At 40.8% G+C, this 21,336-nt stretch overlaps 1 protein-coding gene and 1 long non-coding RNA gene across 8 annotated transcripts in view; one reads left to right on the forward strand and one right to left on the reverse strand.

The window, feature by feature from the left end:
- The window catches only part of ZNF827 (zinc finger protein 827), a 115,392-nt gene that overhangs the window by 43,762 nt on the left and 50,294 nt on the right, over positions 1-21,336 (reverse strand). The window lies entirely within an intron of this gene.
- Positions 1,378-4,437, forward strand: LOC310685450. Of its 3 annotated transcripts, none has more exons than XR_014515274.1 (2): positions 1,378-1,453; positions 4,265-4,437. It is a non-coding gene; the product is annotated as an uncharacterized lncRNA (long non-coding RNA). The 3 variants fall into 3 exon arrangements; XR_014515275.1 differs by lacking the exon at positions 1,378-1,453 and adding an exon at positions 1,478-1,840; XR_014515276.1 differs by lacking the exon at positions 1,378-1,453 and adding an exon at positions 1,478-1,695.

The raw sequence follows: 21,336 nt of genomic DNA on the forward strand, positions 1-21,336 counted from the left end.
TTTCCAGCTTGTCAATATCCTTCTTAAATTGTGGCCTTGTATCTTGTTGCTCCACCCTCTTCATTTCTTTGTGTGTTCTGGGAGACCAGGGAGGAGGGAAGCTGGTCACAGAAGGAGGGCAGCCTGCCTCTTGGCCCCCCTCCTCTTCTGTCTCTTAGCCTGGACTGCCCTCTGTCACAGCCTCTTCCTGCTCACTAAACCCTGTTGCCTCTTCAGCTTCCAACACCACCTCCTCCCAGTCTGCTCTTTCTTCTCCCATGGACCATGCATCGTTGTCCCACCACCAATCCCTTGGCTCTGAGCCTTCTTCCCTTGCGGGTTCCCCAGTTGATGCCTCCTACTGCTCCTCTGCATCCAGCCAGTCCATGAAATCTAGCTACCCCTCCCAGTATACATGGATTTTGTATATAGCAGAGGTACCAGTGAGGGAAATGGTGATGCGTGACATAGCTCTTAATCCTGTATTTGAAATAATAAGGCACTGTACAGTTTTGGGACCCTACTGTTTTCTCAGAGATGAGGTTCACCGTCACTTCACCTCTGCCCCAATGAAGCCAGTAACATGGTTATTTGCTACTTTCATTCATTTCCATTTTTATTCTCACCCACCTGCTAAATGTCAAGCTAAGGCACACAGTTTGTTATGAAAGATGTGATGTTTAAGAACATGACTTGAGATAAATGGCACAGCATCCCCTTAACTACACAGCCTTTGCATTTAGCTTCGGGGGGGGGGGGAATAATGCATTTTCCTACATAATGGAATCAAGTTCACAAAGGAACTATATTAAGCCTAATCATAAAAGTAACAACTCCAAATGATGTGCAGTCTGATCCTACAGCTGCCAACAATCCCACTGAGTTCCAAGGAACTCACTTGTACAGGATTGCAGCCTTTTAGTTGTCAGTTACTGTGAATCACAAATGCACTCAAGTCCTGTTTATGGTTGGTCACTGTGAGAACAAGATGCTGGACTGGATGGGCATTTGGCCTTATGTTCTAGCCCCTTAAAAAATCAATTTCTAGTTTGCTTTGGTATTCATGCGGGAATGGGGAAGGATATTTACTGTATTTTGAGATTCTATTTTTTTTTTTACAACCAAAACAACACATTTACTGTACTTAGTACCAAAAACAGCAGATACTAGAAAAACAAAACAAAAACACACAAACAAACTGGTGTTCTGCCTGTCCTTTGTTTTGACAGTAGTTGACTTTAAAACACTGCACGGATATTGATGAAACCGCCATATTTTGAAGCTCATTTATTTATTGCAAACTTAAATAGGCTTTTCTTTTGAATTCTCAAGTAAGTAATGTAATGCAGGTCCCCCTCTCCCCCCGGCTACTGTAATGCTATTTCCTTCCCTATGATTGTCTCTCAGCAGGACTGAGGGTGAAGGGTAAACCTCCCAAACGCTGTGCGTTAAGAATGAACTTGGCTCTTCAGAGGTATGCACTGGGTATCTTTATCTATGAAAATCTCAGATAACAGAGAGAACAAATGTGTTCTTCAGATGTCTGACCTCTAGAGTTCCGGCACTGGACTCCAAATTTAGGTGCAAGAGTCAAGATGACCTTCGTTGCTCAGCCTCTCTTTCGAAACATTCTTTCTATTTCTGTTTCTGCTCCGTGCACAGTTTAATCCTCTGCTCTGCAAACACTTCTGGCTAGCACACATGGACATGACCGAGGTATGGAAAACGTGTAATGACACCGTATATTCCTTTACTCATTGACCGTTCCAGATTTTCACATGCAGGAAACACTTCTATACATTTAAAACCTGATCTTCACATGCAGCAGAATGAGATGGAAGCGAACTGGTAAAATCCTGAGGTAACAAAAGTGGACTGTAAAACCCACACTGCAAGTGAGATGCAGTTTTAAAATTATACTGCCCAGTTGGACACCTCAGGGCACACCATCATAGTGAACACACAGAATCAGCTCTACTATTAGGCAGAGTGGAGTGCCTGCTTCAGGCAACTGATTTTAGGTGTAATGAAAATACACAAATTGTTACTGAATTCATTATTATTGTCTTTTTACCTCAGGAAAGGATGCTTGCCAGAGTTTCTGCCTCAGGTGGCAAAATTACTTGGTCAGTCTTGGGCACTATATAACTTGATGGCGCCAGGGTAATGGTGCCTTTTATGGTTTTACCTCAGGCAGCAAATGCCCCAGGGCAGCCTTGTTTGGAACAGGCCTCATTTCTTTTTGCTATTTCAACGACTTGTCAAGTACTGTACAAGTTTTAGTCAGAAAGGTAAACATGTGCAAATCTTTAGTTACCTCACGACAAAGAAAGAAAGAAAGCCAGCAGAAAAAAGAGGGCCTCTTCAAAGTGAAGTGTCCGCCATTTCACAATAAATTCTAATTAAGTGCCCATTCTTTTTCACCATCAAGCAAGGCATTAGACAATCTGGCAAGAATACTGGTGCTTTCTTGACAGGCTGTGCCTTGGAGCATGTGGGGAGATGTGAAGCAGGCAATAGTGAATGACTTGGCAAATGGTGGCATGAGATGAGGGAGCCTTGACTGTAGTGACCCAGACTCAGCCGTCATTTTCCTTCCTTGGCAGAGGCAACAGCTTTCCAGAAGGCTGAGCTGCTGCCATCTCAGAGTGGAGGCCCAGGTCTTAAGACTTTATGGGCACAGATCACCAAACTAGAGTTAGTGAGCACCAGTGGAACCATTTTCGTAGTGCCTGACATCCCAGTTGTTTCATTTTTGCCTACAAAATCCAACTATGAAAATATTAACTTATTTGGTAAATTACAATAGCCTGGATAATTTCAAAAGTCTAGCAATTCCATGTATAGGCAGCCTCGCATATACATGCCCCAGGCCACGCTTACCCTGTGGTCTTCAGTCAGGTTCCAATTTTGTGATAGAAGGTTAATAATAATGAGCTGTACATTGTTCTTACAGGCCCATTCATAGGAAACAGCTGATGTCTGGGATCCTAAGATGTTATCCTTAGGAAAGTTCAAAGAAGGAAAGATTCCTATCCCTTCCTGTCCCCTGCAGCTACTGTACCCCACAAAAAGCCTTGAGCTAAGGGTCTTCCAGAACAATGGGAAGCAGGAGGATGTGAGGAGAATTACCCCACATCAAGAAAGACTTCCAAGATAAATAAGTTCATGGAAGGGAAGTTTCCTGCATCTTAGCCCCAGCACTCCTTCCATACTAGGGTTATCAGAGCTGGCTTCAAGAGCTGCTTCAGGAAGCTCCCCATATGATGGTGGTGCAGGGGCTCTAAGATGCAGCTTCCGGTCAGCATCCCAGAACACTTGGCTGGCTTCAAGAGCTGCTTCAGGAAGCTCCCCATATGATGGTGGTGCAGGGGCTCTAAGATGCAGCTTCCGGGCTGCCTCCACCTTCCCTGACCCCAGCAACTATACTGCATTCCACATTACTCAGGAGCCCCCCCCCCCCCCCGGCTACAGAGAGGCTTTTCAGAGAGTGTGTAACTGACTGCAGTAGGAAGTAAGGGATGGGGAACATTTGCTCTGTGAACTTAATCAAACTCTCTGCAGAGAGCATTTCATAATTTGGGCACCATCACTAAGAAGGCCCTAGAAGCCACCCACTCCCCTTCTAGATGTCTGGGGCACCTGCCAAATACCATCAACAGAAATCTTAATGTTATGGGTAGGCATAGAAGGCCACTTGATCCTAAACCAAAAAGATCCAAACTAGCACTTTGGCTTGGGCCCAAGAATGAAATCAGCACAACTCCTGGTGTAGAAGTGGTATAATGATCATAACAACTAGTAACATCTAGTAGTCTACCTTCTGCATTCTGAACTAGATGCAATTTCAAAATAGTGTAGATCACTATTCTTCAACCTTTTCAGACCTAGGGCCCATTCTTAACCCAAACAAGCCTTTGGGGACCCATTTCTTAATCTCTGATCATATATGTGCATGGTGGCACGGCCATCATCAGGCCATGACCACCTAGTGGGCCCTGATCCACCAGCTGAAGACTGGTGGCATAGAGCATATTGCAATCATCTAACCTGGAGAATATAAGAGCATGGATTGTGAAGGCTATGCTATCCTGAAATCATATAAGCAAAAGAAGGTAAAATATTATTATTTATATCTGATAAGCAATGCTTTATAATGAGCTCACATTATAGCAGTTTTCCCCACTCTAGATCCTCTTGGTTTTGACTCCTGAATCACTGCCCTGTTTCTGACGTCCTTGCATGCAAAAATAAAACCTTATTATTTCCTTCCCATTCCCCCCAGGTTTTCCGCTTGCTCCATTTCTGCCTTGTCCTGGGCTTCCTGAAAGGATTTCCTCTGCAAGCAGACAAAAGGATCAGCTGAGAAACATCCACGCTGTTGTTTTGAAAGGGTAGAAAAGAAAGTATTCAGGATCTTTGAGCTTTAAAATAAAATTAGACTGTAGCGTGACATTACACTGTGTGTATGCAAACCCAAATTAGCTAGTCTTTCAGTGTAATAATGGTACATTTTACATTTATAGCCCCATACTGCCCAATTTTCACCTCATTAAATTTTCACACTAGCCTAACCTGTACCAACTTAAGTTGGTGTTTTTTAAATCAGTGCAGCAAGTTCAAGATAACGCCTATGTCACAGCATAAACAATATTTACAAATTATTTGTAAAGGATATTTATTTGCACTATGCTTTTGAACTTCTATTATTAATCTTATCAACATTGCACAAGTTTCTAATATTGAAGTAAAAACAAACTGAAACAAAATTAGGTTCAAATTATTTTGATTTTTTTTCCAGCAGTTGACATTTAGGTTTCATACCTTCCCATCTCTCAGTTATAACAAAAAAGAATTAAACCCATCGGGGTCCCAACTTTTGGAGGCGGAGGGATTTTTCTTTGCTGTTTAATAAACTGAAACTGCCACTTTGCTTTTTGACTATCAACTAGATGGAACTAAGTAACTGCACATGCTGAATTGACTCGTCAAAAGCCCTCAGAAGAATGAAGTGGGCATTTAAAATGCTAATTGTTCAATCTACCTAGATGCAAACATTTAACAACTTAAATAAAACATGGCAATCTGCACTGATTGTTCAATACATCCCTAATTATTGTTGTTGTATACTTACTATTGCATAATCTTAGAAGGCTGTACAATATTAAATGGGGCATGGCTATGGGGGGCATAGTTCTGACTATCATGAAGCGACCCTGCGTTTGTAAATTTACCATTATATTATATCAACATTATATACATACCATTATAGCATAACAACAAACATTTATACAATACAACAGAATAATATCTCAGCAGATAAGCATTTAAAAACAGGCTATCCTTTTTTAAAAAAAGTATTCCATTGATGCCAAAAAATAACAGAAACTGCATCAGGTGAGCTTCTCCATGGAGTGAGTTGCCAGAGAAATGCCATAATGAAAAAGGCCACCCCCTGCCTCCCCACAGACAATGGGTTTCAGGGATGGTGCAGAAGGGCCTCAGCAGGGGTGGGGGGAAGAGGTCACTCAGGTTTCTGGGAAGTAGTTTGAAGCATCCAAGGCAGCAAGGGGGAACGGGTAGTGTCCTTTTATAAAGTACCATGTGAAAGAGTACCCTTTGGACTTCAACAATGCACAGAGCTAAGTACGGTGGGTGAAAAGAGGAGCCTAAGAGGTTCTGGATCCAGTGTCCACCATTTTGCATATGACCCCAAACAAGCCTGGCATAAGGCGGCACACCATGGTAATATTAACTGCCCAAACTAAAAATACCTCTTTCCAGGAAGTGTGTGGTGTGATGTAAAACAGTCTGTTTCACACCCGGAAGACTCAGGTCTAGACATTCCCAGAGCTTTGAAGGCCTTTGCAGGCTGAATAAGTAAAGAGCTGTAACAGCAAAGCACTGTGTACTGGGTCACTGCTTTTAGTTTAAAGTTCTCATTGGAAGTTTGCTGAGTACATTTTAAACTGTTGCCCTTTAACATTATTTCAAATGATCTCATCTTTCAAATTAACATGTTTTTTCATTAGATACACATGCATAAAAGAGGTAGAAGGTCATTTGAAATATTTGATGTAATCTCAAAGCTATTTGAAGGCAGATTATCCACCAGAATCTAATAAACTTTAAAGTACATTGCATTGTGATTAATATGCTACCTCTGTATGAATATGAACATTTCCCACTAACAACAGCCTTTCAGGATATTTAATGAGGAAAAACACTCAGGCTTGGGGGGAAAAGTCCATTTGCCAAATAGAGAACTAGCTACAGTTTTACAGGGCTGGGTTGAAAATGCTTGTTTTCCCTTCTGATTCACTCTAAACAGAAGGCAAAAACTAAAACGCACATTTATCAGCAAATTAACAAAGATATCACAGTATCCTTGTTGCGATGGGTGACTTGTAATTATTTTAAGAACTGGATACTAATGTCAATACAACTCATCTCCATATCTGTAAACTAGCTCCTTTCATGCCTATCAACATTGGCTAATCCTAAACTGTTTTAGATGGTTTGGAGACCTGTAACAACCCCAGAGGAAAACCTAGTAAGGATGTTGGTAAGAGGTTGCCTGACCAGGTGGGGGGGGCATACATGTTGTTGTTGTTTAGTCGTTTAGTCATGTCCGACTCTTCGTGACCCCATGGACCAGAGCACACCAGGCACTTCTGTCTTCCACTGCCTCCCGCAGTTTGGTCAGACTCATGTTTGTAGCTTCGAGAACACTGTCAAACCATCTCATCCTCTGTCGTCCCTTTCTTCTTGTGCCCTCAATCTTTCCCAACATCAGGGTCTTTTCCAGGGAGTCTTCTCTTCTCATGAGGTGACCAAAGTATTGGAGCCTCAGCTTCACGATCTGTCCTTCCAGTGAGCACTCAGGGCTAATTTCCTTAAGAATGGATGTGTTTGATCTTCTTGCAATCCATGGGACTCTCAAGAGTCTCCTCCAGCACCATAGTTCAAAGGCATCAATTCTTCGGTGATCAGCCTTCTTTATGGTCCAGCTCTCACTTCCCTACATCACTACTGGGAAAACCATGGCTTTAACTATACGAACCTTTGTTGGCAAGGTGATGTCTCTGCTTTTTAAGATGCTGTCTAGGTCTGCCATCGCCTTTCTCCCAAGGAGCAGGCGTCTTTTAATTTCGTGACTGCTGTCGCCATCTGCAGTAATCAGGGAGCCCAAGAAAGTAAAATTTCTCACTGCCTCCATTTCTTCCCCTTTTATTTGCCAGGAGGTGATGGGCCCAGTGGCCATGATCTTCGTTTTTTTGATGTTGAGCTTCAGACCATATTTTGCGCTCTCCTCTTTCACCCTCATTAAAAGGTTCTTTAATTCCTCCTCACTTTCTGCCATCAAGGTTGTGTCATCTGTATATCTGAGGTTGTTGATATTTCTTCCGGCGATCTTAATTCCGGCTTGGGATTCATCCAGCCCAGTCTTTCGCATGAATTCTGCATATAAGTTAAATAAGCAGGGAGACAATATACAGCCTTGCCGTACTCCTTTCCCAATTTTGAACCAATCAGTTGTTCCATATCCAGTTCTAACTGTAGCTTCTTGTCCCATATAGAGATTTCTCAGGAGACAGATGAGGTGATCAGGCACTCCCATTTCTTTAAGAACTTGCCATAGTTTGCTGTGGTCAACACAGTCAAAGGCTTTTGCATAGTCAATGAAGCAGAAGTAGATGTCTTTCTGGAACTCTCTAGCTTTCTCCATAATCCAGCACATGATTGCAATTTGGTCTCTGGTTCCTCTGCCTCTTCTAAATCCAGCTTGCACTTCTGGGAGTTCTCGGTCCACATACTGCTTAAGCCTGCCTTGTAGAATTTTAAGCATAACCTTGCTAGCGTGTGAAATGAGTGCAATTGTGCGGTAGTTGGAGCATTCTTTGGCACTGCCCTTCTTTGGGATTGGGATGTAGACTGATCTTCTCCAATCCTCTGGCCACTGCTGAGTTTTCCAAACTTGCTGGCATATTGAGTGTAGCACCTTAACAGCATCATCTTTTAAAATTTTAAATAGTTCAGCTGGAATATCATCACTTCCACTGGCCTTGTTATTAGCAGTGCTTTCTAAGGCCCATTTGACTTCACTCTCCAGGATGTCTGGCTCAAGGTCAGCAACCACACTAGCTGGGGTATACGAGACATACATTTCTTTCTGGTATAGTTCCTCTGTGTATTCTTGCCACCTCTTCTTGATGTCTTCTGCTTCTGTTAGGTCCTTTCCACTTTTGTCTTTTATTATGGTAATCTTTGTACGAAATGTTCCTTTCATATCTCCAATTTTCTTGAACAGATCTCTGGTTTTTCCCATTCTATTGTTTTCCTCTATTTCTTTGCATTGCTCGTTTAAGAAGGCCTTCTTGTCTCTCCTTGCTATTTTTTGGAAATCTGCATTCAATTTCCTGTATCTTTCACGATCTCCTTCGCATTTTGCTTGCCTTCTCTCTCCCGCTATTTGTAAGGCCTCATTGGATAGCCACTTTGCTTTCTTGCATTTCCTTTTCATTGGGGCCATACATACTTTCTGCTAGTTCCAATATCTCTTATCCCTTCCCCTCTTTTTAAAACACTTGGTTATATCTTTATTTTGACTGCTGACAGTTTATATGGGCATTCTGCAGAATGCAGTATTGGTCAAAGCCAACCACTCACTATCTTAAGAAGACCAGGAGCCAATGAAGTCCTAACAGCAGGAGTCAGAATCTGTTTTTAGCCCCACTCTGAAAGTTGATCTAAATCTGCATTTTTGCAAATAAATTAGCATATGCATATCCCATGCAAATTTGTACCACTGGTCTGTGCTCCAAGACTTTTAAGTAGCGAGCAGTGACCCTAAAAACCAATTTCCCCATCATTGTTATTGTTTAAGTAGTTGTGTGCTTTGTGTATTTCATAGGCATGCATAGTTAACATGACAGATAGTTAAATCCCCACAGAATATATATATTCTATCAAGTTTAATTGCTTTTTATTATTGTTTTTCTGTGTTTTCAGTAGTTCTTGTTTTAATCTGTAACTATGTAATAAGAATTTACTATGTAAACCACTTAAGAACTTACTATTTAAAAGTGATATACAAATATCCAAAATAAATAAATGGTTGGTATTCTCAGAACTTAGATAGTTGATTCACGTGTTCTAGACCAAATTAGTTACATTAGCTGATCTACACAATCAGTACTACTATTTTTAATTTTTGCAAATGTATTCCACCCTTCATCCAATGCGGGGAGGGACAAACACAGGTCCCTCTCCGCATTTTATTGTCACAGCAGTTCATACAATATCACCCAGTAAGTTTTATGGCTAAACAAATCTTTGAATGAAGGTTTCCCTAGTCTAAGTTCAATGCTGGTTTTTCACTCTTTTGGCTCATATTGGTACTCATGTTATTTTGGGTTTCTGTGACTGTCATGGAAAAAGCTGTTAAATGAAGTGAACTGCCTGATATAAACTTTCTGCAGCATGCCTTCACCAGTAATAAACCAAAAACCCTCCGAAATTGGCACAATCCTTATTAGACGTATCTCACCAACAGGTTAATTAAATATCTGTAAGTAACTGGGAAAACAGGATATGCTCTACAACACTGCTTAATTGTCACCAGATGTCAGCAGCGATATAACAAGATAACTAATGAAGCCTGTATTTTATTCTTCTCCTGCATTGTTATGTTTCTATTTTTAATAGGATCCCCCCCCCCCCCCAATGTAAAATCTTCAGTGGTTCCTGGAGCTTAGCAAGCAAAGGTCAAAAGCAGGTCATTCTTTATAGGAGTGTCACATGCATATGACAGTGCCAGTATAATGGCATAACTTTTGTATCCATCTTCAGTGTGAAAACTGCATTAACATAAAGGTTGCATCTATCCTTTGATGACGATTGCACTTTGGAAAAGTTTTGACCTTTCCCCTAACTTTTCTTGGAACTCTCTCTGAGCTTCATATCTCAGCCACATCACCATCAGCACAACACGCTAAGCCAAACCTTAGCTTTGCAAAACCACACAGGTTTGGCTTAGCATGTCTTCCAGACTAGGGATCACGATTAAGCTCTCTGCTCCCTAACCACAAACTGTCACTAGCAAATCTCAGAGCTTACCATTTATGCAAATATCCATTTCCTTCCTAGGAGTGGCAGGTCAGTTCACCTGCAAATGAATTATTTAGTTGATAAGGAAGGAGTTTGGATTGATTACTTTAATGACTCACCCTACTCTGAATAATTTTTATCAAATTGGAGCCAGCCAAATGTTAGTTTCCAGTTTGCCACCTCTTCAGCATTAGAGTAGCAGTTAATTGAAATGCTATTTTGTTTTTCCTTTAACATGCCTGAAATTTGACTGTTCTTCTGGACAACTCTTTGCTTAATCATGTTTCCATTGCCCCCGAGTTGTTAAAATTTATGGCAAATGGAAAAGCCTTCTGTAGATGCTAGGCAGGTTGCATCTGGAACAAATGCAAAGGTGGTCAGGTGCTAGATTAGAAAGCCGCCTCTGTGTAACAATGAATGTGTGTGTCATTCAATGGTTAATTCCTGCCTGAGAATATCTTCCTGCTTGGACATTTATTTTATTTATTTCAGGTATTTATATTCTGTTTAATGTTCAGAATTTCTAAGTACATTGTGTTGTGTGTGTGTGTGTGTGTGTTTTTAAAAAAAGCCCACATTGTACAAAGGGGAATGGGTGGCAATTAAGTCAGGGTAAAATTTACTTCAAATAATAGGTAACACATCCTGTCAGCTTCCTCCTCCTTTCCCTTTGGAGAACTCATCAAGGAGGAAGATACCAAGCAAGCCTGTGCTGGAGTGGGGGAAAGGTGGTGGTCCATCAGACAGCACTTTGTCAATGGCTCCTCCAACCCTGATTCTCTTCAATATGATGTGGGCAGCTTTATTAGCCATACATGTATGCCCTCCATGACTCTCTTATTTGGTTAGTGTCACAGACCAGTCTGCAGTATTGTATTTTGAGAAATGTTTTGTTTTTCTGGAGTCCCTGAAACATGCATGTATGTGGCCTGTTCACCCTGGTTGGCTGCTTGTCCCATCTTCTCACTGGGACTCGCTTTGAGAATCCTAAGGAGCAAGAACCAACAGCTGTGTTCTCCCCAGGGAAGCCTGCCTGGCACTGACTTTGTCATCCTTCTGACAAAGCCAGGAGAAGATGCTCTTGTTTCTCCTGGGCATTTGGGCAGCGCTAATGGTCTTGCTTTGGGTCATATATTTGTTGTGTTCATTCTTATGTCAGTGTAGGGGTCATTTTCTGTTGCTGGATGGCTGTTATGTGGATGAAGGCTTTTACTATGTATTTTTGTTTTAATGTATATTTTACTGTATATTATGTTTTGTATACTATTCTTCCCGTAAAACACTTTGGGACTTATTCTGGTAGCCTGAAGCAGCATGAACTGAATTGAGCTGAAAGCTGGAAAACATATCAGTTTGGCAGGAAACTGGAAAAATAAGTAATTTTCAAGATAATCAAACTCTATTAATTAACTTGATTGCATTTATGAAGTAATATTTAGTATATTTCAGGAGCACCATGAAATACACTACTGAACTAAGGAGAAATAAAAGTGATGTGATGAATCAACCCCACACGAGGAAGTCAAGTTGCCCTGAAGACATAGATTTATCTGGTAGGGGTCAGGACATTTGCGTTACAGTGAAATTAATCCAGTTACAGTCATGGGTTGCAGTCTCAAAGCATACTATATGGATAAGTACATGCTAAATTTGTAGGTGCCCTGAACTAATATACTTTCCCCCAGTGGAGTCATGTTATTTAAAAAGCCAAATAGTTCCAGACGCAGCTCACATCCTCCCTAAGAAGCACTGTGCAGCAAGCAGTACCAGCTACTGCCTACCAGTCAGTTGAGGCAAGTTAGCAAACACATTTTTGACAAATGTCTTCAGTGTAACTCACAGGCCCCTTTTGACTGTATTATTAATAAACAGCTGGCATTTGTGGTCACTAACTGCCTCAGGTCTCCATATGTGCCCAGCCTGATTTCCTTACAAGGTGGGACAATAAAACAATAATAAAGAGCTTTGTATTTTAACAAGTTCCTTTCATCCAAACACACCTGACACTCCCTTTTTGTGTTACTCATGTGAAGGGGCAAATCTTGTTGAAAGAGTGTTGCACCCTTAGCACTAAACCTGATGTCCTGTGGTTTTATTGGCCCCTTCCTGATGCTGTCTATGTGTAGAGGGAAGGTTTGAAAGGGCACACAGGTGGTCTCTGAAGGGATGCACGTGCCAAACATGCATAAGTGGTGGTCCCTGTAAGCTTGAATCCAGCATGCTTAGAGTTCCAGGTAAAGAGGACAGCCTACATGCATAGAGGCTTATGCTGTAGCAAACAGTGTTTAGTCATGAAGACCACACTGTAAAATCATTTGGGTCATAATGGAACAAGAATCTCAAGAGAATGGGTTTTTTTAAAGAGATAAATAGTCAAGTGTAGGAAGAGGCATCCCACCTCATTTATTACTTAAAGCAAATGGTCCATTCTGGTTTTAAAATCCTCCAAAAACAACACACTGTTTTAAGAAGATTACATCAGTAAGCAAACATTTACTATGCATATTGCCTCCCCAATTTATTATTAAAATTGCCAGAGGTACATCAAATGCATTGAAGGGGAAAGTGGTTCAGTGGAAATGTTCTGTTGGAAGGGCTAACAGGAAAAGGGAAAGAGGCCCCAATCTAGAAAGAAAAGGGGAGGAAGCATCTAGGTACACAAGGTACTGCTTATTGGCCCAATGTGTTCAGAAGAGAATCTTCCTCAGGAGCACTACACAATATTCTGTGCTCCTCTTCAGGTTTCCTCCCCTTTTTAAGGAAACCTAAACATGAAAACAATGGACATAATCCAGCCAAAGTCATGTATTTTAGGACCCACTCAGATTAAGTTCAGCATCTGCTTAACTTGAGGAGCTCATGCCCAAATAGGGTTAGTTGAGTACTGACTACTGTATACGGATTCAATGGTAACAACAGTGCATCATCTACAAGGTTTATTTGAGATCAGCTGAGTTGCCTAATGTAATATTCTTGGAACACTCAAAGCAATATTCTTCATTTATCAAATCAGCACATTTCTTCTACTGCCTTGCAATACATTTCAGCACAGTCATTTAGTGTGCCAAAAATATTGGGAGCTAGTTTTTAGCAATTGCACTCTGAGTTGAAAAGCCAACATTGTTTTTTAATTTTTAGAATCCATGTGATCTCTCTCCAAAGGATGATCTCATCCAGTCATAAGCAACTCCCTATGAAAATATCCACCATAAAATGATTCAAACTGCTTCTAGTCAGCACACTATGGAATTTACATAATAAACTGAATTCACCATAATTTATTATTAGATTTCAAGTGCCTTACAATGGAAGGTACACACTGTTAGCGTCATGGCTCCCCTCGGGGGGGGGGGGGGTTCTGCGAGCATACAGATTAGATGTAAATTAATGTAACACAGCAATGATGTAGGGAAAAAAGGAATAGCAGAATCTGCAGTTTCCTACCCACTGCACCATATTTTCACTGAGACAGGGCCGGCCCAAGGCATTTTGCTGCCTGAGGCAAATAACAAAATGGCACCCCCTTCCTCCATTTCACATATAAAAGCCAATTAGGCTGTGTATTCACCATACATTTAAAGCATACACCCCTAAAGAATCATGGGTATTGTAGTTTCTTAAGGGGGCTGAGAATCAGTGCTGCCCAGCAAGGACTGGGGTATTTTGGGGGAAGTTTTGTTGGGAGTTTTTGCTGTTGTTACTGATATTAACGGATATTACCTTTTTGTATCTTTATATTTATGTGGAAATTGTTCAGTTTGGTTATGTAGTTTTTAATGTGTTTTATTTAATTTTATGACTACTTTGCTAGATTTGTAATTATGTAAATCTTTTCATATTGTAAGCCGCCTTGAGCATTGTTTTAACTGTGGAAAGGCGGCACATAAATAAAAAGATGATGATGAGTGCTCCCCCCCCCGGGGGGTACTCAAAGGTACGCAGTACTGACACCTCTTTTTTTGTTGTCAAAAAGTATTGCACTTACTGTAACAACTTCATGGTGAGTACCTGCACCTATTTTTCTAGGGATAAAGCACTGCTGAGAACTGCAGTTCAGTTTCCAGAATTATTTAAATGTATGGTTTATACACAGCCTTAGACTGAATCTTACTTCAATATTGACAATGGGACACCAATCTCCACTGCACCTGAGGGCACTAGACTAGCTTAGAGTGTTGCAGGCAGGTCATGTGATACACATAGTTCTGCCTGCTTGATACCCTTGGTACTTGCTGCCTGGGGCAGCCGTCTCACTCTGCCAGTGATCAATGATCAAACCAGGAGGTGATGTGCCAAACTGGGTCTCTCCAGTATATGCAATTTGAGTGGGTATGCCTTCTTTTACACTGGTTCACAGTGCCAGATACTCTTGGGATGACAGCCTTTTTTGAGTGTAGGAAGCAACACATTTGCTAGCACATCACTTCTCTTTACAGCCCCTCCTGAGCTGAAAGGTATTCATCTGAAGCAGGGAACCTTCCTCACTAAGGCTCCCCAAGCAATTAAGAACCCTGATTTGAATCTTGCTGTGGTCCCCCATAACTAGAAGAGCCTCCTTGCTTCCGAAGAAACCCCTTGGCTGTAAAGATGGGCAAGGTGAAGTGCCAGAGGGGACAGGACTTGCCAGGAGTGAACACCCAAGAGGGCTTTGGTCTTTGCAATGATGGATGCATAAGTTTGTGATGTGGTAAATGAATCAACTATCTGCCAGCTAAGAACCTCAGATGCTGATTTGACTGACATGTTCTGTCTTTTAACACATTCCCTGGCAATTCCTGTTGTTTAAAGATACTCACAAAGGGACTAAACCACCTTAGTGTCCCACAGAGGGACAATCATCTATCTGCAATCACAACCATAAAGGGGCATAAATAGCTACCTTGTACTGAGTCAGATTAATTGTCCATCAACCTTAGTATTGTCAACACTGATTGGCAGAGGTTTCCCAGGGTTTCAGAGAGGAGAAATTCTCAGCCCTACCTGGAAATGCTGGGGATTGCACCAGGAACCTGGTCTCATCAGGACCATAAACCAGGGTTGGTTGGTCTCTGGTTGCTCCATTTACCTTGGAGACCTGGCATAGTGTACTGGCTAAGAGATGGAGCTATGAATCAGAAGATCACTGATTTGAATCTTACTCTTGCCATGAACTCACTTGATGACCTTGGGCAAACCACACTTTATTGGTCTGAGTTCCATCTTCAGCAACACGAGGAGATAATAATACTGACTTTGTCTTACAGGGTTGTTGTAAGGTTTACAACTAGATAATGCACATGAAGCACTTCAAGCACTTGAAAGTGTCATACAAGTGTTCAGCATTCTTATTATCTCTACAGAGAGAAGAGTCTCTGAAGAACTCTAAAGAACACAATAACACTCTTAGGGTTCAGAAGACCTGGCAATCTTACATCTTCTTGACCTGGCAGTCCTTTCTACATCAGAATGAAAGCTTGTTTTCCTGATACTGTATACTGTTCCTCCATTTTCACATAGGGCCAACTTCAGATAAATGCCTCTCTGAGAAACATAGATGATGAAGTGAGGATTATACCATCTTGCAAAACCATGTACAAATCAATCCTTCACTACCTTGGAGAGTTTTGAACAGTGCTTTACTTAGGAAGGTTTATTATGGCTAAAAATTGAAAGATCTCCCATGCTCTTTTTCCCAACCCTCTTTAGAAGATAACAGAGACATTGAGGTGAATGTTTCAATTCAACAATATTGTAAGAAAAAGCTCTTATTGTAGGAAAACAGTTATTCTCTTTTTTAAAAAAAACTTAAGCTTTCTATCTTTGCATTCTGCAATGCATTTAAAGCAAAGGTCAAAGTGTTATTGTCATCAAAGAGTATCTGAAGAGGAAATGACTCAATGAACCTGCTGTGCTATAAGACCCACACATATATAAAATAACATATATTAAAGTGTAAACTTTGCAGGATTTGGATTTGACCTTTAAAAACTTGAAACAGTAACTCTAGCTATTTAAGAATTAAAACCAGAGGTAAAGAGACCCTGAATCTAAGTGAGAGCCTAAAGTGACCTTTAAAACGAAACATAGGTTATTTGTAAACCTTTGAAAACACCAGTGGATGAGCAGGGTTTAAATCTAGCTCAGCATTCCCCAGGAAGGGGTTTACAGGGGGGGTCCTAACCCTCTGTCAAATTTGGCCTGCAAGGTTGATAAAAATATTCAGAAAAATGTTTCTTAATATGTTCTGCTCTGGGTATTATGAAATGTACTAGATTCATAAACAATACTTATTTCACTCCTGTTTCAACCCTCCTCTCCAAAAAAATAAACAAGGCACTTTCTTTTAGGAGAATGTGTCCCCGTCCCCAGTGCTTGATTGCTGAGTATATGCAAGGCAAGAATGATCCATGTAGACCAGAGGTGGGAGGCTTTTTTCAGCCCAAGAGCTGCATTTCCTTCTGGGCAACTTTCTGAGGACCACTTGTCAGAAGCCAGAGGCAACAGTGAGTAGAGCAATGAATGTATATTTTAACATTGTACAGTGGGCATGTTTACACACACACACACACACACACACACACACACACACTGTATCCACCATCCTGACAAGCAAGAGGCGTTGTCAAATTTCAAAGACAAATTCCAACCAAGCAAAAGCACTTGGGGTGCAAAGGTGGGGCATTAAGGGGTGCAGCCCAGGGGAAATTCTGAGGGCCAGATAGACAAGCCTAGCAGGCCCCCTTTAGCAACTGAGCCTGAGTTTCCCCATCCTTGATGTAAACAAGCTGAGGAGCATCTGTTTTGGGGGAGGGTGTTGCCTCTGTTGTTTTATTGGACTGGATTGTAGGAAGGACAGATATGCTAGTTCAAATTATTCAAGATGAAAAAAAATGTTTCAATAGCACATGCTACTCTGCTTGCATAAATACAATAACAGAAAAACGTGGTTGTGTTATACATCTAAACAGAGATGATGAAATCCAAACACTATTGAATAAATACTGATGCACATTGTATATTTTTATTTCCTTTCTGGTCTGATAAACAGCTGAAATAACCTTCCACACTTATATAATGTTGCTATTTGAATCTTTACCACACAAGTATACATATTGGACAAATAGTTATTTTACAGACAGTTACAATGCTGCTGTAAATGTGACTTATGTATCAAGGTGTATACTTGAATATTATTCCATCAAACATAAATCAAAAGCTGTCTCCCCATCCCCTTTTTCGCTTCTTACACGCACACGCACACAATATATTTACACACACACACACACACACACACACACACTGTGATAAAAGATCACTTTGAAAAGGCAGCTGTGCTTGATGAAGGTTCGAGTCTTGGTATTCAAGAGAGGAATGGCCTCAGTTCCCAACTCTTGAAGTAAGCAAGAATGGGGCAAAACCCTTGTCATTTTTGGTGGCCTAGAGATGGTGCTCAGTACAAAGGAATCCAGGTTTTTTTGGAGCAGAGGAGGAAGGGGCAGCCTTTCCTGTTTTTCTGCCAGTTGTTAAGCCATCACCATCCCAACCACCACCACCAAGCAAGGCCACTGTCTTCCCAACTGGTAAACAGCCTTATGAATGTCTGTATTTATGCTATCTACATATTCATTCCAAATAAAGCCCTTTACAGATGTTCTTTCCAGGCAGCATGCATTCGGTGGCACTCTTGTGGCAGGCTTTGTGCCCGATCTACACACATTCATCTGAACATCAGAAGAGAGTGGATGTGTGGGTTGGCCATCTTCAGACATTCAAACAGATGTGTGTAGGTTGAGAAAGATCCTGATGCTACAATGTCATTCCACAACAAGCCTGCTTATACTAGGATGGCAACATATCCTACATTAGAGAAAAGTCCTCTGTTTTGAATGTCCAGTCCAAATCTGCTTTAAAGACAATGGACCATAAAAAGGGAGAGCAGGGTCCTTGAAACTGTCTATCAACAGTTAGCAGCACCTGGTCAGTATAGTCAACAGGCACACAAGTCTTCCGCAGTATGGTGAAGTGTATGTATCATTTTGTTATTTTGTTTCTAAATTTGTGACCGTTTGTATAATATATCATATGTGATTTTTATGCAAATTATTGTCCTCTTTTTTTGAATGATGCACGTCCTCTGTTTTGGCAACGCATAAGTGGGCAACCCTGGTTTATACTACACAGGGATACTGCTAGCATCAAAACTTGGTTCTCAGAATTTTGCAGCAAGATAACTATTACAATATTATTTTAAAATGTTATAAAAATATTGCACAAAGGGCTTTTCAATTTCCCCCTACATTTCCATTTACCCCCTGACATTTTACATTTTTCTTCTTTTACCACTGGGATTCTGCTCTGGTATGAGATTTCCTCCACCTGCAAGAGTTGGTAACCATATGACATCACTAGGCTGGGCCTTGTGACATCACCAGGCCATGGAATGCTGCTGGCTCAGCAGCCATCCTTAGAAATGGCAAATCCATTGGAGGCCTGTTGTCCTGATAGATTCAGCTCAATTGGATAAAGATGAAAGAAAGGAATTTCTGAACCACAGAAAACATCTACAGTTATGAGACAGCTGCTGCTAAGATTGCAGAAGCACTTGCAGACATTGTCAGGAGAAACTTAGAAACCGGGGCCTGGGGCACTTAAAAAAACAACCACCCCACCAGGCTGACCTGTCAGCAATTTGAAGTGCAAATCATTAACATCATCTCCCTCTCCAGAAACTCACACTTATTATTCATGAAAGCAGAAAGTGGGCATGCTTTTTCCTTCTTCTCAACAACTTATAGCTGTCCAAAAATGAGCTCTAGTTCAAAATTTCTGGGAACAAAGACATTATATGGAATATAACTAAGGAAAGCCTTCTCACTCAGGAGGTATGAGTCACCATTTTTCTGTTCTAGAATATTTCAAACAAGTGAAAAAGTTTTTATATTGAAAATACATAGTCATAAACAATCTAATATTTCAATCTGAAGGTTAATATAAGCCCACCAGTCAGCCTGCAAAGAAAGATCAACTGTGGTTTCTGTAAGAAAGCCCCTATTAATTGCTCCCTTTCCAGCTTATTGATGAGCTAGATAGCAAACACCACTACCACCAGCATTTTATTTTTTACTGAATTACTTAAAACACACACACAAGACAAATGGTTTGCTAATGTATTTCTAACATACATTATTTCAATACAGTGAGTTCAAAACTCAAAAAGGAATGGAGATTTAATATGTGTCTTCTCAACATTTTCATTTAAACTGCAAATGGACCGATAGGTCATCATAATGCACAAGCATGTATTTCGAAGAAAATCATTACAACCCATATTAATATAAAACTAGCAACAAATTATGCTCTGCATTCGTAGCAGAGCCCACAAATCTTGCCAGGACTTGGGAGCAAACCACTTGTCTATAAGCCAACAAGGTGAAGCTTTCATGCTCCCCTCTCAACAGGTTCCTTCCTTGGCGATTTTTACAAAGAAAGAACAACAACCAGTATACGTATGATTGTAGCAACCGATCCTCTAATGCTGTGTACAAGGGTAGCCTCATACCGTTTTGAAAGGCGTTTTGTTGTTGTTGTTTTAAATCCTCCAATGGTGTAGACCGGAGGCTTTCCCCAATAGTCACAAGAATTAAATTTCTAATCACTGGTGATAAAAATTAATCATATCATCAGGATGCTAAATAAGACTTTTTATTTCTTTATAACTGAATTATTAATAATAAAATCTCCCTCTCCAGAAACTCACACTTATTATTCATGAAAGCAGAAAGTGGGCATGCTTTTTCCTTCTTTTCAACAACTTATTCCTATATTTGTATTCAAACATTACCCACAAATACTTGTGCTTTGTGAATGAAAAATAAACCTCATATCACCAGGTATGCTGTTGGAAATTTTCTCAAAATCTCTATTAAGTATAATTGCATACTGAATATTTTATGCAGGGTACAACCTCATCTTTCGGAATAACCTGAGAGACATCCAGGCTTGCCCAGTCATCAGTACCTTACCAAGACAAGCGCGCTGTTTACAAATGTTTTCATATAATAGGTCTACCTAGAATACACAGTACATCCAAACAACATGTTCTGGATAAATGGGGGAAGCCGGAGTAGGATAGACAGAAAGAGAAAGAGAGAGCCAGCAAATGAATAGACCCACCTTAAAATATTCAGAAATAATTAAAAGAATGAGATTAGAAGAAAAGACATCATGTTGGAGATGTAAACACCCGAAAGCAGATATGCTACATACAGTGGTACCTCGGGTTACAAACACCTCAGGTTACAGACTCCGCAAACCTGGAAGTAGTACCTTGGGTTAAGAACTCTACCTCAGGATGAGAACAGAAATCTCACACCGGGAGCGGCAGCAGGAGGCCCCATTAGCTAAAGTGGTACCTCAGGTTAAGAATGGTTTCAGTTTAAGAACGGACCTCTGGAACAAATTAAGTTCGTAACCAGAGGTACCACTGTATTTAGAATGCACCCGTAATACATATATTTTGGAGATTAACACTAAGTAAGATTAACGAAGGTGAAGATTCCATGATAGTTACTTCATAAACCGCTTAGAGGCTTTATTACAATCAAATGGTATATAATGTTTTGTAAATAAATATTTTGTTTTTAGATTGGAGACTGAAAAATAACTTAGTCTGCAAATTTAACCCCACTTACTTGGGAATAAGCCCCACTAAAATCTGTGGGACTTACTTCAGAGTAAACATGGTTAGGATTGCAGCCATATTTATTACTTATTAAAAGCAGCTAAAAGTTTAAACATGCAGAATCGGAAGAATGCTAATGAACTGGGAAATTTGCCTCTAGGAAAATGATAAAATTGGAGAAGTTAGCTTTTCCAATCCAAAAGAGTAATGGGGAGTTTGGTGCAGCCAAAATAAGAAGGATTTAGCAAACCCTCATCAGCTGAGAAGTGGATGGCTAAATCCTGTTTTGGCTACAAGCACTTGTTTGTGCAGCCAAGGCAGAACTGAACCCCAGCCACCCCACATCACAAGTGACACCAGCTGTTTGACGGGTGGAAAATGGAAATCCTGGGGTGGGGGCAAGATTAGCTCATAGCCCAGAGGTTTCCCTACTCCTGCTTTAGGGATCTCCACCCCATGTTTGAGGCTTCATCATGCCTGCTGATACCGCATTCTTGTGCATGGATGATGCTGAGTACCATACAATCCGCACTTGGAGAGCAACAGTTCTTTACCCAGTTCTACATATGGGAGGCTAGTAGCAAGCC

This window comes from Podarcis tiliguerta (genome assembly GCF_965153285.1).
Source record: "Podarcis tiliguerta genome assembly, chromosome: 9".
Lineage (NCBI taxonomy): Eukaryota > Metazoa > Chordata > Lepidosauria > Squamata > Lacertidae > Podarcis > Podarcis tiliguerta.